At 35.8% G+C, this 15,079-nt stretch overlaps 1 protein-coding gene and 1 long non-coding RNA gene across 18 annotated transcripts in view; one reads left to right on the top strand and one right to left on the bottom strand.

Annotated features, from left to right (window-relative positions):
- Positions 1–11,762, bottom strand: part of MFS17 (Major Facilitator Superfamily Transporter 17) — a 52,858-nt gene extending 41,096 nt beyond the window's left edge. For 2 of the 9 annotated variants that reach the window (XM_043210924.2, XM_070277964.1), the window contains exons 1-2: positions 11,637–11,762; positions 9,177–9,251 (exon numbers count right to left, since the gene is read on the bottom strand). The gene's annotated coding sequence lies outside the window, so the exon portion shown is untranslated. Of the gene's footprint in view, positions 1–9,176; positions 9,252–11,292; positions 11,451–11,585; positions 11,608–11,636 lie in introns of those variants that run through there. The other 7 variants (XM_043210920.2, XM_043210926.2, XM_043210921.2 and 4 more) reach the window with 5 other exon arrangements.
- Positions 9,403–14,272, top strand: LOC122321259 (uncharacterized). Of its 9 annotated transcripts, none has more exons than XR_011442275.1 (3): positions 9,403–9,634; positions 13,715–14,002; positions 14,058–14,272. It is a non-coding gene; the product is annotated as an uncharacterized lncRNA (long non-coding RNA). The 9 variants fall into 9 exon arrangements; XR_011442271.1 differs by lacking the exon at positions 9,403–9,634 and adding an exon at positions 11,038–11,103; XR_011442267.1 differs by lacking the exon at positions 9,403–9,634 and adding an exon at positions 11,108–11,224.
- The last annotated feature ends 807 nt before the right edge of the window (positions 14,273–15,079 follow it).

The raw sequence follows: 15,079 nt of genomic DNA, 5'->3' as shown, positions 1-15,079 counted from the left end.
AATAATGAAAAGGCAATGAATTAAATGGTGGTCTACTCCTAAAATCGAAAACAATTGTTTTGAATTTGAGAATGCTCTTCTCGCCGTGTTTCCGTCATTATTGTTGCCCATACCATTTTTGCTCGGTTTGTCTACATGAAGTCCCATATCTTTACAAAACGAATTTTGAATTTACGGTTTCCGTGCCGCCAGTTTGTCTTTGTCTATACCTTTGATATGCCACTTTTTTAGCTCGATTCTATATTATAATTTAATTACAAATTCAAAGAAACGTATCCACGCATAAAGGGGGCTTATTCCATATTGATCCGTATTTGGCATTATATAAAATGTTTTGGTATAGAAATCATTAATTTCAAGAATTTCAGTTGGTTTTGCTCCACACATTGGACATGATTGACATCAAATGGTTCGCCGTAAATGTGCCGAGCATCTTCCGAGCGGCTGTTTATCTCCCAAACTTCGAGAAGTGCAGCGTGTGCAAGCTCATAAGTGGCTGGGCATAAGTATTTTTTTTTAAGAAACGTGCAAAAAGTTGCAAAAATGATTAATTTTGCGATATTAAGAATACATTTGGTAATAACTTTGCGTTTTTACCTTTTTGCAACGTTGTGCCATTTATAAGATATACACCACGGAACACAAACAAACTTGTTATTTTTAAGCTAAAAAGATACACATATAAAACAGTTCACAGTTGGACAACAAGTCATAATAATCAAAACATGTAATCTAAGATAATAAATAAATTTTTTGCTCCACAAAATAAACAGTGAAAGTTTCCAAAGATTTTTCGCCAATTTAAGCACACAACAAAGTCAATCGAACAGCTGACTTTGTTCGTTTATTAAAACTATAGAGTTGTTAGTATAAAATCTAAGATAACGATTCTTGGCTAATTAGGGTATGTAAATTCCTGCAATGCATCCTGTGGAGGGATTTTGTTCAGGATGAGATATCAGTATTTAAGCTGGACCCCATCACTTATGGCACAAAAACAGCTTCATACTTAGCAGTCCGTGGCTTCTGCTAGGTTTTCAGATACTGCGAGGGGATTTTTATGTGGATGACCTTATATAGCGTGTTTCTATTACCCAATGGGATTGGTTGGTGCTGTCGACACCAGGGGAAAAATACTGTTGCAATGGTTATGTCGAGAGAAGTTATTATGGGTCGAGACCCTTACCCCAATCGCTTCTGTTTGATTGGTTGAAAACCTGTTTCTCAAAGATCCGGCGCATGGGATTTCCTCAGTTGTCCGTTCTCACTCAAGGGGATGTGGAAGTTCACGAATTCTATGGCGTGCAATGGTTTTGTTGATAGTTTATCCTCACTGCGGCATTGTGTCCTCATCCAAGCATGCCAACTCGCTTGCGTCACTGCAAAGAATCTTCGCGTACGTCTGCAAGTTCCGCCATCGACATCGCCATGCGGGCATCGTTTTAAATGAGCTTCACAGGGACACAGACAGACTGTTGCTGCTTGTTCAGCTTTTGCAGCTTTAAAATGACATCAAGTTCAAAAAGGTTGGTGCCTCTATTTAGCCTACTCGCTTGACTGTCTCCATTTATCGACAAGGTTAGTCTGCTTCGCATTGATGGGCGTCTTCGGAACTCTTCACTTGACTTGGATGAACGGCATCCGATCAGCCAACATCAGAAATCATAGCTCACTTTCACGAAATTAACTTGCCTTCCGGTCTGTTAGCTTTGTTGGTTAAAAATAGAGCAAAGTACTGGCCTTTTGGGGTGGAGAAGGCTGTCTCCAAGGTGGTCACAAAGTATAAACGATGCTTCCGTACCAAGTCGCAAATTTTGGAGCATATCATTCGGATCTGCCAAGGATGTGACCGGCGTTAGAACCCCGGAATAAAGACCCCATGAAATGTAACAATAACGTTTATATACTTTACTAATAAAGACGTGAGTCTGGAGCTGGTCAAGCATCTAAATACCGGCTTCTGGGCGCCCTGAAGAGATTTATTTGCACAAGGCGTAAACCCAGGCAGATTTTGTTCGGACATCGCAACCAACTTCGTGGGACCCAAGAACGACTTACTGGAACTGAAGCGTTTGCAGCTAGCACCAATTGTCCCTTCAGGATTTCTGTTTGGCTGAGACTATTGACTGTCGTTTTATTTCTCCACGTTTTCCCCATTTTGGGGTTCTTTGAAAACAGGCAGTGACGGCAATGAAAACAGCCAAGCATCTCCTGTACCTTAGCTTTGATTCTTAGCTTTAATAAACTCCAGACATTACTATGTCACATTGCCGCGATGCAGCAGGTCTTTTGGTCTCGTTGGAAGACCTGACGACCTGGAACGACGCCATTTTAGCTGATGAATCCAAATTTAACATTTTTGGCTCCGATGTAGAACTTATGTGTGGAGGAAGCAGACGGTAAAGCATGGCGGTTGCCGTGTAATGGTATGGGCCTGTATGACGGCTACAGGTGTTGGAAGGCTACCTACAGTTTATTGAGTCAACAATGGACAAAATTGCTTATCTCAATATACTAAAGGGTAATTTGATCCAAAGCGCCGAGAATTTGGGTCTAAGAGAATCTTTTCGCTATTACCAAGACAACGATCCCTAGCATACATACCTCGGGAGTGGGCCCGAACTCTGACTTTTTTTTAAACTGTGACTTAAAAAAATGGGTTTTTTTTTCTTTTTATTTGAATCATAATAAAACCTTTTATTTTAAAAAATAAAAAAAAAAGCTTTTTTTACTTAAATATACAAAAACCTGCAGTAGTGTTGATTTCTCAAGATACCTACTAGCTCGGTCGAATTTTACCGTGCATAACGCTGAATGTTATAGGAATTATATTGACCGCTGCCGGATACAATTTACTCAGGATCCAAAGCAGTTTTATAATTTTGTAAACACTAAGCGTAAACACGTATCTTTTTCACCCCTGCTTACGTTTGAAAATTCCTCTGCGACTTCGGATCAGGCCATTGCCGATCTATTCGCAGAATTTTTTCAAACAACTTATTCTTCTCCAAAATTGACTGAACAGCCTTACGCATATAACATTCAAGCAGCAAATCTTATTTTCTGTCCGTTTTTTTCTGAGAACAACTTATTATCTGGTCTTTTAAGGGTCAAACCCATTTATTTAACCCCATACCAGGCTGTGTGCTAAGATACTGTGCCAGGGCTCTGTGCAAACCTCTACTTAGACTTTTCAACTTATCTTTGGAAACCTCGATTTTTCCCCTTAAGTGGAAGGAATCGTTTATAATTCCCCTACATAAAAAAGGGAAAAAGTCTGAGGCTGCCAACTACAGAGGCATCTTTAAGTTGTCGGCAATTCCAAAGTTATTTGAAAAATTAATTACCCCTCATTTGCAACACCTTTGCTCTTCGATTATCACTCCTTGTCAGCATGGCTTTATAAAGCGTCGCTCCACCACCACAAATTTATTGGAGTTGACCTCCTTTATCATAGATGGCTTTTGTAAGGGATATCAAACCGATGTAATTTACACAGACTTCGGCAAAGCATTTGATTCAGTTAATCACTCACTCTTGTTGAGTAAACTGAATATGCTGGGTTTTCCTAAAGACCTCTTAACGTGGTTCTCCAGCTACCTAGATGGAAGGACACAAAGAGTCTTATTTAAAAACAAACAGTCTCGTCTGGTCCGTGCTACATCCGGCGTCCCTCAAGGAAGTCATCTTGGCCCGTTATTATTTACGCTTTTTATAAACGACTTGTCCCCAGCTTTAACGAACTCTCCAGTTCTTATGTATGCATGTGATGTAAAGCTTTGTCTTCAGTAAAAATCCATCTCTGCCCAATGCAGTCTTCAGTCTGACCTTGATAACTTTCAAAAATGGTGTTTAGCTAATGATCTAATACTTAATGGATTTAAATGCAAACATATGTCTTTTTATGGTTCTTGCCCTCTGCAAGCTACTTATTCTATTAATGGGATTGCCTTGGAAAAATTAACCCAGGTTAATGATCTCGGCATCCTATTAGACATCAAACTTAAATTTGCCGACCATATTTCCTTAATGGTTAATAAGGCTAAAGGAGTCCTTGGTTTTATCAAAAGGTGGTCAAAAGAATTTAATGACCCCTATATAACCAAAACTATATTCATTTCTTCGGTCTGTTCTATACTGGAGTACGGTTCATGTGTCTGGAGTCTCCAATATGGAGTACATCAGGACCGCATAGAATCCGTACAAAAGAATTTCCTAACTTTTTCACTTAGAGGTCTAAACTGGGATGCAAATCTTCACCTTCCATCTTATAGTAGTAGACTCTTAATCATAAACTTACCTAGCTTAACAAATCGTAGGACAATGCTCGGTGTAGTTTTTCTGCATAACCTTATTAACGGTGATGTAGATAGCCAGCATTTACTAACACGCTTAAATTTTAACATTCCTAATAGAAGGACTCGAAACTTTAGTCCTCTGTTCCTTAGCCGTTGTAGTTCGACATATGCACTGCATGACCCTTTTAGGGTATTATGTTCGAACTACAATGGTCTCTACTCTATTACATCTCTTTCCTGTCCCTCTAACTTAAAATATAGAATTTTAAATTTCCTTACTAACTCCTTTTAGCTTAATAATTAACAAATAACTTAATATATTCTAACAAATCGTTTCTTGAGCGCCCCTCGGTCGTCTGGGCCTCTAAGCTTTATGATGAATACAGGAATGCTAGCTGATGCTCTTATTGATGCACAAGCCGTTTCCAAATTCCGAAAGACCGGTAAAAAAACAAGAAATGAAAGCTAACTTCGGGCGGAGCCGAAGTTTATATACCCTTGCAGTTAAAACCGGATATATATCGCAAACATCGGATATAGTTGGCCGATCCTTATGAGAATATGATAATATAACCCAATTTATTATAATACAAAAACCAAACCTAAAAATGTCCTAAACTTCTATCTTCACAAACACAAAAGTTGGGTCATTTCCGATCGTTCAGTTATATGGCAGCTATAGGATATAGTCGGCCGATCCTAATGAAATTTGGTAGGTTGGATCAACTGACCAAAAATAGAATCTGTACTAAATTCCACCTTTCTATCTTTTCAAAAACACGAAAGTTGGGTCATTTCCGATCGTTCAGTTATATAGCAGCTATAGGATATAGTCGGCCGATCCTTATGAAATTTGGCATGTCGTAATGTTTTGCCAAAAAATGCTCTCATGTCAAATTTGATCATGTCAAACTCTGTAACTTTAAAAACGTCAAAGTTATACCCAGTAGCGGACTAAGGGGGGGGCGGTCTGCTCCGGGCCCCGCGATTAAGGGGGCCCCGCAAGGGGCCCCCAATTAATTGAAAAATTGAGAAAAAATGTTGTTAACGTATCATTCGCAATGCTAAAAATCATGTGCGATCATGAAACATAAAAAATCAAAAAAGTTTCGCCGAATTCGAAACATTTTTTCGCACACGCTCGCTCAGTGCCATCTGTCGGTGATGGCACTGAGCTACACTCACAAACACTGGTGTGTGTACAGTGCAGAACGCCCGGAAAACTAACTGTTGTTATCATCTTGCTGTTGATACGTCTGCGTATATTCGGAAAATATTGTTCACAGCTGTGGATAGTTCGAGTTTACATCGTGCAATATATTCGCGTTTTTTACTAACGTTTGATTCGATATCATTATGTGAATTCATCGCAACATTCGCTGTTCAAAAGTAGGTGGCACATACATAAAAATATATCAAAAAACGATTAAAAATCTTTCAGAAAAGTGTTATCATAACAAAAAAAAACAGTGTGAAACCTGACGTCCATGCATAGATATTAATCAAAGATCTGTATTTTAATTTTTTGACAGTGAAACGAAACTACGAGAGTGGTGCGCAAAAGCGGAAGAAGCAAAAGGTTAAAGCTGAAGAAAGTCAGTCGCAAGCACAATCATTGTTAAAATATTTAGTTGCAGAGAAACATTCCCCAGAAAATCAAGATTCGCATCTAAATACAAGTTTGTATTATTCATTTATTTTTGCCTTTATACGCTCTGTGTCTCAGTTATAATCTATTGATATTTAGCATAATTGTACTTTGTAAATGATTATAAATTTATAAGGTTGATTTTTAAATACGGTTTATTATATTGTGCAGATGATAACAATGTCAACGCAGCAGATACGACTAACCATACGGTCGAGGCTTTAGAATTTCATGTTCGAAATGGTAAAATGCTTATAACTGTTTTATTTTTCTTTTATTTATATTAACCTGCGACTCATGTGTCAACAGATACGTCTGGAGTAGAAAACGAAAAAAGAGATGTTGAGAGACCTATACAAACTGACGACTCAAGAACTCCCAAAAGCAATCATTCATATTCAAATGATGCAGCAGCCTGGCAAATACCTCTACCAGATAGTATTCGATTACCCATTATCCTAAAAGCCAGTGAAATATTCCAAAACAAGGATGGACCATTTCTGGCAGCTGAAAGAATTGGAGGATCGATTAAAGGCACTCACCGAAGTCTAACAAATTCATGGTTCTATACGAGTTCATCAGATGGAACCAACGTTCTGAGAAAGTGGATGATTTACTCAACATCTACCAACAAGTTATACTGTTTTTGCTGTCGAATCTTCGCTACCACTAACGACCTTCAGAAAACATTCGTTTCCGGTTTTGATCAGTGGTGGAAATTGAATCCTAAAATTGCACAACATGAGTCATCTAATGAACACTTGTCGAATTTCGAAAAATGGAAAACGCTGACAGTCAGGCTCAAAAGCGAAAACACCATAGACCACGTCACCCAAAGAGCCATTAATGTTGAAACGAAGAAATGGCGAGATATTTTACACAGGCTATTACAAGCGACTCTTTTTTTGGCGAAACAAAACCTTGCATTTCGCGGCCACAGAGAAGATATTGAATCAGAAAATCGGGGCAACTTTTTGGAGCTGATCAAATTGATGGCTGGATATGATCCTGTCTTGAGAGAACATTGGGCAAAATTAGAAAAATGTGCTGGTGGATCAGAAAGGCTGCCTTCGTATTTATCAAAGGGGATTCAAAATGAGTTCATTTGCATTTTGGGGGACCACGTTTTGGAAAATATCGTATCAGATGTCAAAAAAGCGAAGTATTATGGCCTGCTACTTGATAGCACACCAGACAACAGTCACATAGATCAAATGTGTAAAATTGTAAGGTACGTCCACATTGAAGAAAAAGTTGTTGAAGTGCGAGAATCGTTTTTGGGGTTTTTTGCAATGAATGGAAAAACAGCAGCTGACATAACTGAAGATATTCTGAATGAATTGGAGAAAGACAAACTGGACATTCAACTGTGCACATCTCAAGGTTACGACAACGCTTTTACAATGTCTGGTCGACATAAAGGAGTGCAAACGAGGATTCGAGATCTAAATCCCAAGGCTATCTTCAACCCATGCTCTAATCATTCTTTAAATCTCTGTGGAATTCATTCGTTCGGTTGTGTGACCTCCAGCGTGACATTCTTCGGCACACTTGAGAAGATATACGCTTTCTTCGCTGCTTCCACTCATAGATGGGAAATGCTTCTGAAAAACATAGACACGACCTTGAAAAGATTAACTGATACTCGCTGGAGCGCACATTATCAAAGCGTAAAAGCAGCAAGAAACAACATCGTCAATTTAATTGAAACGATAGAAACAATTCGTGATTCTTCTGATGAAAACTTGAACAGTAAATCTGCTGCAGGCACTTTACTGCCTCCAATGTGCAACTTCACATTTTTGTGTTTTTTGGAATTTTGGTTCATTATTCTAACTGAAGTTGATTCTGCTCAGATATATTTACAAAAAAAAGGAATAACACTTGACATGACTCTGAAGAAAATGGAAGCTTTACTGCTTTTTTTGGTTGAAGAAAGAAGTGGCATTGTCAGTAAAGCTATCACCTTTGGCACTAAAAAGAGTCAAGAACTTGACATTGAGATTGAAAATCGACAAAGGCGAAGAAAGAGGAAACTTTTACCAGGCGAGCTAGACACAGAATCCAATGTCACTGTCCCAGAGGAAAATCGAAGATCAATGTACGAGTTTTTGGATCGTTTCATTCAGGAACTTCAAGAGAGGTTAAGCGCAACGAGGAAAATTTCCGATACATTCCAAGTCGTCCAGTCTAATTTTCTCATGAATGCGTCGGAGACGGATATTTCATCTGCTGTACGAGAACTGAATCAAGTGTATCATGATTTCGACGAAGAAGAAATTTCTCAAGAAGTGAAAAGATTGCGGAGACACATTCGAGCAACGAATACAACGATCGAAGCAGCCAGTTCATGGACGACAAAAGAAGACAAGACAAAACCGCCCCGGGCCTCAAAAGTCCTTAGTCCGCCACTGGTTATACCATTTCCGATCAATCAGTTATATGGCAGCTATAGGATATAGTCGGCCGATCCGGGCCGTTCCGACTTATATACTGCGTGCAAAGGAAAGAAGGGTGTGTGCAAAGTTTCAAGACGATAGCTTTAAAACTGAGAGACTAGTTTGCGTAGAAACAGACAGACGGACAGACGGACATGCTCATATCAACTCAGGAGATGATCCTGATCAAGAATATATATACTTTATAGGGTCGGAGATGTCTCCTTCACTGCGTTGCACACTTTTGGACAAAATTATAATACCCTCTGCAAGGGTATAAAAAAAAAAAAAATATAAGTTCTTTGTTATGCCTATAATACCCACCGAAAAAACTGCGTTTTTTTTATATCTGCTTAAAAAGTTACACTCAAATTATATGAATGTATGTACGTATGTATGTATGTACAAGATGGGTAAAATATGCTGTGAGCCACTGTATGCACATACACATGTGATAAACTTATTCCTACAAAAAAGTTTCTTTAAGCAATCTAAGGCTCTTAATAAAATCTCAGCCTTCAAGCCTATGATTATGTTATTTTGATGAAGAACATACATATCTAAACACATACATATGTATGTATGCATAGATGTACATACATACATATAGTTTAAAGTGTTGTTTTACATACAAAAATGTAAATAAATACACTTTGCAAGGTATAAAAATAAGATCAAATTTAAAAATTTGTTTCAATTTTCGAAATGCCTTTAAAAATGTTCAACGTAATACATCGATCTTTCAGTTTTACTTCAGTGGAACACTCTTAATTCTGGGCTATGAATGCTTACCTTTATCGTATTTTATATATCCAGTTGCATTATTAATAGCGTTTAGAAGCAGGCAAATTGGAGGAAAATATTGTTCTGAAATTAAATAACTTTGATTTTTACTAGGGTTGTTGATAATATATCGAAATATCAATATATCGATATTTTTTGGGAAAAATAATATATTTATATCGTAATATTTTTTTCCCCCAAATATCGAGTGTGCGATAGTTTTTTTTGATATTATCTGATATTTCTGCGTTGGTCACTCTTTGATCAAATTGAAAAAAGTGAAGATCGGCGGTGTGAGAAAAATGGACATAAAGCTAATAAAAAAGAATTATAGTGAAATAAAAAACGGAACAGCAAAGTGTAATTTGTGCAATAAAATGGTAAAAACAAGTGGAAACACCACAAATTTGACGTCACATGTTAAAAATAAACATAACGAATTTTTTTTAAAGTGTCAGCAAAAAAAGGTTTGTACATATTAATAAATTTATATATAAAATAGCGTTTTCTTTTCAGTGTTTTTGTGTGTGTGAAAAGAAATTCGCAGTATAATTGTGCACATATGTAAATGTATTTGTGTGGGCACCGCTAATATATATATTTATGTGTACAACATGACGCCGAAATTTGGCGCCATTTTACCGCGAAGGTGTAGATTTTATTTCGTGTGTGTGAAAAAAAATGTAGATTTCGCAGTAAAATGTCGCAAAATTTCACACACACGAAATAAAATCTACACTACACTGTAAAATAAAATTTACACTTGAATCAAATAAAATATTGGTGAAATCATCTTTTCTTGATCCAAGATTTAAAAAAATGTACATATCACCCATCGGGGTACAGGAGGCAACAAATGATTTGTTGAACGAAATTTCTACCTTTTCAAAGGAAACCCCGGTATGTCAAATTTTAGAGTTCGTAATCATGTATATAATTTAATAGTAATACTTACATTTACATTAATAATAATAATAACTCAACGTAATTAATTCATTAATAATTTATTTATTATTCCGAAGCAAAAATAAAGTATATATTAATTTCCTTTAAATTATTACAGATTTCTGATGACAATGCAGAGGAACAGTGTGTCGATTTTATGGAGGCCCACAATAGGTCAATTTTAAAGGGCCTTTCCTTGCAAAACTCTGATCACAGCGAGCTAAAATTATATCTCAGTTTGCCCCAAACATCATGGGAAAGTAATCCCCTAACATTTTGGAATGCACACAAGGTGGCTATGCCAGGATTATATCAACTCGCCCGGAAATACCTAATTACACCTGGGAGTTCAGTGCCTTCGGAGAGACTGGCTTCGGCTATAAAATGCGTCGTTTGTGATTCAAGGAGTCGAATGACTGATAATCACATAACGCAACGGGTATTTTTAAAGTCTATTAATGCCAAATATTGGCACTAACTTTATACAAGACCAAGACTGTATAATGGAATACAATCTCCTTATTTTTTTATTATATAAGAACTTTGAATTTAATTTAAGATAAATTTTATGTTATTTTTATGAATAGAACTCGAATCTCAGGCAAAGACTATAATGAAATAGAATATTATTTTTCTTTATGTTATATTTTTCTTTATGTTATATTTTTCTTTATGATTTTCAAATGTTATGTTTATGGATTTAAAAAACTAAAGATGAGAAAAACTAAACAGCAATAATAATTTCTGTGTTTTATTTCTATTATTTTATATTCTAAAAAACTTTTTAGGAAACTAAAAAAAATATCAAAAACATCGATATATCGATTTTTTGTAGCGATATATATTTATATCATTTTGATATTTTTTTAAAACAGAAAATATTATCGATACGATAATTTTAAAAAATTCGACATCCCTAATTTTTACTTTATCGATGAGACATGATTTAAGCCACATATGCATACGTTTGCACGTTTCCATATGTACATATGTATGTATGGCCAGTATACATTTTTACATTTATGTTTGTGTTGTGTTTAATATTCTCAGCGTAAACTTTAATCTCAATTTTTTTTTGTTTATTTTGGTAAAAGAGTTAAGTTCTGTCTTATGTATGTATCCCGTTTATATCATATATATAATAAAAAGTACAATATAGTCCATTGTATATCAAACATACATAAAAAAAGGTCTTAAACAATTTTATACATGTATATGTATGTCTACCTCCAGTAAAATGATATATGAATAAAAATATTATATATGTATGTACATGTAAATCAACGTTGCTTTACATAGTGGCACAAGAGTCATTGTACTACCAGTTAGAAAAGAAACCTAGAATACCAAATAAGTTAATGTGCTAAATAAGTATACACTTTCTGCTATTCGTTTTGTTTTTAAATACTACATTTAAAGAGCGTTACGCTTTGCGTTACACTTAAAAAGCTCTACACTTTCGATGATATTTACAGATTTACATAGATGTAATATTTTCTTTGATATGACTACAATTTTTTTTACCAATTAAGGGGTTACGCCACCCTGACCGCGTGGAAACGGGACGGTTTTTCAGGAATTTCTTGTGACTAAACTAGTTGAGATAGGATTTTTCCACTTTTATTTCTATTCAATACAACTAATAAGCTTTATAAATTCTAAAAAAAAACTTGTTTTCTATGCAAAATGGCGGAGATATGAACATCGGCGATCATCGGGTTTTCCGGAGTGCTCCTTGATGGTGGGCATGATTCACGTGTCAATTTTCATCTCAATCAAGTAAACAACATTTTTTTTTTTAAAGTGATAAATTTGGAACAGAGTGACGTAACCGTTTAAGACAAAAAAAAAAAAATTACGCAAATGAGAGCACTTCAAAAATTGACTCAATTTTTTGGGTTAAAAATTTCGTTCTAAAAATTGCATAACAAAATTTCTATCCATTGGATCGAAAAAATCCTACGTCACTCTGTGGAAAATCTATGTAAGAAGATGTGTTTTAATTTTCAAGTCAATCGGTTGAACAGTTTTTGAGTTATCATGCCCACCGTCTTGAAAAAAGTGGTTTCGAGAAAAACGCAAAAGAAGAAAAAGAAGTGTCTTAGGTGCCCTCCTGCCGTGCCGACTTCAAATAAACATAACTTCCATAATTATCAAGATATTGTCTTCGGGGACGTCTTAAAATACGCATAAGAATATAGTCTTTTAAATTAAGTAAAAAAAATTTTTTTGAAAATTTCAGGGTGCCGTAACCCTTTAAGTCGAAAATTTCACCGCCCCATATATATAATTTTAAATTTCTGTACAAACAATACCAAAATCTTTGAAAATCAAAAATTTATAAAAAAAATTCAAGCATAAAATAATAAAAATTATTTTTTGATTTTTATTATAAAAATAAAAAAAAAATTTTGTTTGTGATTTTTATTTTAAAAATAAAGTTGAAATATCTCTTAAGCGGCAAAAGCTACTGCGTAAATTCGTTTTTCTAAATTTTTTACTTGTATAGATACAATTATCTTCCGTCTTGGCATTCATAAGTAAAAAATTATTTTTATTTCTATAAGTATTATCACTACAGCATATAGAAAACCTATTTCATACAACGATAATGGACGCAAAATGTTCTTGCGACACGCCCCAGCAGGCCGCAGAGCGGAATCTTCCTCTCTTTCTTACGCTCACTGTTCGTTAATCTTACGCTCATATTCTCATTGAATGCTTTCTGTTTCTGTCTCTGAAAGGAGCGCAACGAAGAAGGTTGATCTGCGCTTAGATTGTTCTTTGTATGGATGCGTGTCACACATTCACATACACGGGGGCATGTGTGCGTGGGATTTTGTCCAGCGCACAAAATTTTGATTTTTCTAACTTTTCAGGCTTGCTACCCTAAAAAAATCGGGTATTCGTTATTTGGTGAAATGACGAACAATATAATATTATGTGTTATATTATATTTTTTAATATTTCAGCATAATTTTACATTTATTTAGAAATAAGATTAAGTGTTAGCAGTAAAATGTTTTGTATATATATATTTTTACAAATCATGAAAAATCCATATATTGAGATAGGAACAGGGTATATTTCAGTCGACATGACTTAAAACGCCGATTGTTTTTAAGTTTTTGTTGTTCTGCAAGAGGCTTGTGCATGCCTGCTGTAACGATGAAACGACTTTTAGGGGAGTGCGAAGACACTAAAACAGCTGATTGACTTGTTTACCAACACCTAATTGATTGCGCAGACCAACCTTCTTCGTCGCGCTCCTTATAGAGATTGAGAAACAGAAAGCATTCTATGAGAATATGAGCGTAAGATGGACGAACGGTGAGCGTAAGAAAGAGAGTAAGATTTCGCTCTGGGGCCTGCTGGGGCCTGTCGCAAGAAATTTTTGCGTCCATTTTCGTTGTTTAAAATGGGTTGTCTATATGCTGTATGGTTAGAGGTATTATACACCAAATGAAAGCTTTTTGTCTGTAGAATATATATTTCTGCTTATATATGTATATTTCTGCATATTTGTGCAGATTCTTATAACAAAAATAGAAATTACAATTTTTTTTTTTAATTTTTTTTATTTTCATAACTATTATTTGCAGTCGCTAAACAATACAATAAGACAAGAAGACTCCGAGAATATTGAAATTCAGCTTGTACACACCTAACATGTTAAGTGTCGAGAGTCTCTGCAAGCGATGGCTAGAGAAGGCATGACTGTGCCAGAGATGGCACATCGGGGCGAATTGAATGGACCCGAGAAAGAAGAAGACAGGATGAACCGGCCGGGATCAAACCAACTGTGATTGCAAGGAAAGCAGGGATCAAGAAAACCAAAAAAAAGGAATGAGAATGGAAACAATCTCAATAATTTTCTACGGAGCTCTAACGTAAGTACGAAGAAAAAATGAAATCGGAACCATAAAATTATAACGATTCCAGTAGTAAATTTCGAAGTACAAGTACCTCCAGTACATTTCGAAGAAACAAGACTTGCAGCTCATCATCCGACACCCGAAGGCGAAAATTTCTGCACGAAAGGAAATTGGTCACCCTTCCTGGGTGGCCCCCAAGTTTTTTTGAGAGTTGGTTAAAGAATTTAAAAAGTACCTGAAACCCTGTCCTTGTAGTAATTTATTTAATATATTTATTAATTTAAATTACTTATTTGTTATTTGTTTTTTTTTGCAATTAATCAATTATCAGTATTTGTTTCAATGTGCCTTGGTTAGGTGTTAGGTTAATCCTTGTTTAATATTTAAGAGTGGTATAAAACTGAAAAGATAAAAGAAATGAAAAAATAAATGTTAAATTAAATTATCAATCAAAATGAAATGTGAGTGAGAACATACAAAAGGGGGAGCGAGTGAAAACGTGGAATACAAAATGTGAGAGTGCAGATCGGTGTAAAGAGGAGCTTAGGGAAGGCCGGTGATGATCCCAAGGATCCAGAACTTTGACCAAGGAAGGGAAGCTTTCACTGGGCCCAATACCGTAGTGTTCTTTCGTCAGCTGTGTTTTTGGTGAATTGATAAATTGTGTAACGTAGTCATTTTTACTTTTGCTTGATTGGAATCTATTCATTTGTTTTTTTTTGTTTAAATAATTAAATTAGTTTATAGGTAATTGTTTAATTTTTTTGATGGGACGGCCTTTTGCGTTTTTCCGGGTTTTCCCATCCTTGCAGATGTTGTTAACGCGTGCTAGCCGGCAAAGTGGAAAACCAAATGGAAAAAGGACCTTCGACGCCGAATCGGAAAAAGGACCTGATAAGATCAAAGGATTCTCGGAAGCTGGACCCGTGACAGGAGACTGAACTCGCAAAGAAAAGTCCTTTGTTTACATTGTTTTTTTTGTCTTTGTAGGAAGGTAAAGTAAAGTACGTATCTGAATAGATCCCTTTGTGGTGTTTTGCGTTTCATCAGCAGCAACGACCTGAAACATGCGTTTTGTCAAGTGGAACTGGA

The sequence above is a fragment of the Drosophila bipectinata genome, chromosome 2R (assembly GCF_030179905.1).
Source record: "Drosophila bipectinata strain 14024-0381.07 chromosome 2R, DbipHiC1v2, whole genome shotgun sequence".
Taxonomy (NCBI): Eukaryota; Metazoa; Arthropoda; class Insecta; order Diptera; family Drosophilidae; genus Drosophila; species Drosophila bipectinata.
The sequence above is the reverse complement of the archived record's forward strand: the minus strand, read 5'-3'. Positions and strand labels throughout refer to the sequence as shown.